This window comes from Malurus melanocephalus, unplaced genomic scaffold (assembly GCF_030028575.1).
Source record: "Malurus melanocephalus ecotype Western Australia unplaced genomic scaffold, MMel_1.1 scaffold_713, whole genome shotgun sequence".
Lineage (NCBI taxonomy): Eukaryota > Metazoa > Chordata > Aves > Passeriformes > Maluridae > Malurus > Malurus melanocephalus.
This window is the reverse complement of record NW_026623945.1, coordinates 114,996-118,416: the sequence shown is the minus strand read 5'-3', so window position 1 is coordinate 118,416 and position 3,421 is coordinate 114,996. Positions and strand designations below refer to the sequence as shown.

Sequence of the window (3,421 nt, the reverse complement as noted above, 5' to 3'; positions counted from 1 at the left end):
CAGGACACAGTGACCCTTTGGGCTGCCAGGACACACTGGGGACTCAGATCCAACTTAGCACCGACCAGGACCCCCAGATTCCTTTCTGCAGCGCTGCTCTCCRGCCTTTCATTCCCATTCTGTCCCTGCATCCAGAGCTGCCCCATCCCAGGGCAGGATCCAGCCCTTGCCCTYSTCACACATCACACTGTTGGGGATTTCCCAGCCCTTACATTTATCATGGTCTCTGTGCAGGGCAGAGTTTACACGGTATTGGAGGCAGTACTCATCCTACAAACAAATTCCTGATCCTATGGAGGCATCATCCCTGAGAACTGGGGAGCTCAACACAGCAGCAATTGTCTCTCAGACGATTCAGCATCTGTGTGARGCATTAGCAAAATGAGTAGCTGAGACATCAAGCAGATGCAGCCTATTTAATTACGGTCTCTGACTGCAATAAGCTAAAAGAAACATTTAGCTCTAGAAAAAAAAAAAAAAAAAAAAAAAAAGAGGCACAGAGACCAAAGCATCCCTGACATTGCTTGGAGATGATATCATCTGTACAACACCTACTTCCACAGGCAGGAGTCACAGCTGACACCGCCCCCGCACACAAGGGAAAGGCAAGGTTAGGGACAGTTGGCAAATGGGACATGCAAAGCACCTGGATGGTATCTGCAAGCTGTAAAGGTGAGGGAGAAACCACTCCCCCCAAAACAAACCTCAGTACATTYGGTTGCCTCCTCCTTTCAGCCAGCCAAGTTCACAGCAGACGTCACCGGTGCTCTGAGAGGACCTTGGCCACCGCTCAGGATCACAGAGCCCATGACCCCTGTGAGCTGCCCAGAGCACAAACACACCTCCAGCTTATCCCAAGGACACCAGAGGAGCAGCTCCCTACAATGCTGGACTTGCCCTCYCTTCCCCTYCCATCCCAAAATCTCCTTTTCTGACTCCCTGCTCWTGCAGCTCCAGTCCTGTGCTGGTTTTGCTGCCAAGGCTGTTGGCATTGTCCTGCCATTCCTCTTCCCTCGCTGGGAATGGTGGATCACATGGAGCTGCCTTGCTSTAACATCAGGCTCTTAGCAGAGGAAGCCCAGGCAGCTGCTTCCCAGCTCTTGGTCATTTTTAAAGGCAGTTCAGAGTCTGGAAAAGGGGAGAGTCACCTCCACCAAAACACCGGGAAACTGCCTCCCCTTGCGCCCTGCTGCAGCCATCCTGAGCCTTTCCAGAGCCAGCAGAGTTCCCGACAGATCCTGCCCTCCCCACAGAGGCAGAATGGCCTGGAAAGCGCTTCAAGAGTCCCATGACTGCTCCATCAGTGCCAGCCCAGCAGCACTCTGTGCTCCCCCCTGCTGCCGACACCGTGCAGGGCTTTAACACCAGCCATGGAAAACCAAAACCAGCAAGGCAGGGGAAAACCAGCAAGGCAGCAGTCAGCAAGCTCCTACCTGTGTTCCTGGCCTCAGCAGGTCACTCCTGCAGAGGCTCAGCCCTTCTCTGCACCCTCTGGCAGGCGCCAAGGCCGAGCTTCCTTTTTCAAAAGCGGGTAAAAAACCTCCCCGTTCGTTTCATGGGCGGCTGCAACCCGGAGGCTCTGCAGCTGGGGAGGGGTCAGACACTTCCCTCCCCGTGACCCCAGCACTGGGGCAGCCACATCCTGCTGCCTCTGGTGAAACAGCCCTTCAGCACAGYCCGGGGAGTGACACAGCTCTTAAAAGCAGGGATTTATCCAGTTTCTTTTCCAGGAAGCCAGGCTGCTKTCCYGGCATCTCACCGAGTCTAGCTGCTTGTAACTGAATCCTTGGGTGGGCAGCCTGTGACAGCCACTGTGTCCCCACAGACCCCCAGAGGAGAGGGGAGCCACAATCCTGCTTCCCCCTGAGCCACTCAGTACCATTAACATCAAGCCARAGTTCCTAACATGGGACACAAAACCCCCCTGAGTGATAAAACCATCCTGATAAAGGTATTTTGCATGCAYTGAGCATTTCAAGTAAAAACTTGAATTTACAGAGTGAGAAAGAAAASGAAAGCAGCTCCAAACAGGCGACTTGTAGAAAGCAGCACAGACAGACGCACACGCACATTTTTTTCATAATTCCACCCCCCTCCTTTTACAAATCCCTTCCCACGGCCACTCTGCACTAGCTCAGTGTCTTGGGACAGGATGATCCTGGTTTTCTCCGATTAAACGAGAGATTTTACTACAGAGGGACCAGAACAATCCTGGCAGCCGCACAGCACTAATGGCAGCCAGTTCCTGYGCCTCCACAGCCAGTCTGGCAACAAACAGGAGTTTGTCTTCCCGGGACGGGACTTCATCTGCTCTTTTGAATGGATTTGTGATAGGAGGAGCGAAGGTCTGCCCCGTGCTTACCTCGGGCAGGGCGGGGCAGGGCGAGGACRGCTCAGTGTGGCTACAAGGCACCTCTGGCCATTCATAATCCCGGCCAGCCGGCACTTCCACGTCAGCCGCTTCCTGTCTGGCAYCGGCTCCAGCCTCCCGACCCGGGGAGCTGCCAATGTTTTCCCAAATCTAATCCTTCCCCTCTGCAAGCTTTGCCTTTCCTCCCGCAGGATCGCTCCGTGGTGCTGCAGGAGAGCGGAGCCACTGCCATCACCTTCAGCGTCACCTTTCTTGCCTGCCCCCTGCGCTCAGTCCCAGCAGCAGGAGCTGCTCGGAAGTTTCTGGAGAAGGAGCAGCTGCACCTCCAGCTCCAGCTCATTCTGCTACTCTGCAGGACAACATCCACATTTTTCTCTTAGAAAGTGCTTTAGCAGCAGCCTTTGCAACCAAATCCAAACACGGGCACACTGGAATTGCTGAATTCCCAAGGTTTGGGCAAACAAAGAGCCTTTTGTCTTTCACCAGAGTCAGCTCTAAGAATGTCCTGCCTGTCGCCAGCCACCTCCAGGCCCTGCTATTCCAATCTGCTGCACAATTTGGAAATTCCCAAGAAACTGTACAGATACCAGTTCTCCTGGGATTTCCCATGTCTCCTGGGACTTCCCAGTTCTTCCAGCCTTTCCCGGAAAGAGGGTGGCTTAGGAGAAGGGAAGAGGTTGGTTTAAGAGCAAGACAGGCTCTTTACACATCTCCAAGGTATGGAGAGGCAGAGCCCATCTGCAAGGCCATGTGCATGAGAACAGGAAAAAGCATAATAAAAGACCAAAAATAGCTATTCTGGGCTTTAACTGGCATGTCCTCTGCCCCTGCAAGGCTGAGCATTCCAACCAATCCTAAAGTCAAGTGACTTTATGGAATAAAGGGAAAAGCCCTGTTAAATGAAGCCATGGCTGGGATAGCAGAAGGCCCAGTGGAGGTGAGGGGAACTCTGGCAGAGTCCATCCAAGAGCTGCAGGTGGGAACGGAGCAGAGAGCCCTGCAGTGGGACACCAGCATCTATCCCAGAGTTTACTGCTCTGCTCCACACTC

General features: G+C 53.6%; 1 protein-coding gene across 1 annotated transcript in view; it reads right to left on the bottom strand.

The window, feature by feature from the left end:
• The window catches only part of MOB3A (MOB kinase activator 3A), an 8,838-nt gene extending 7,278 nt beyond the window's left edge, over nucleotides 1-1,560 (bottom strand). The window contains exon 1 of the mRNA XM_057384513.1: nucleotides 1,434-1,560. The gene's annotated coding sequence lies outside the window, so the exon portion shown is untranslated. The remainder of the gene's footprint in view (nucleotides 1-1,433) is intronic.
• Nucleotides 1,561-3,421: the final 1,861 nt, after the last annotated feature.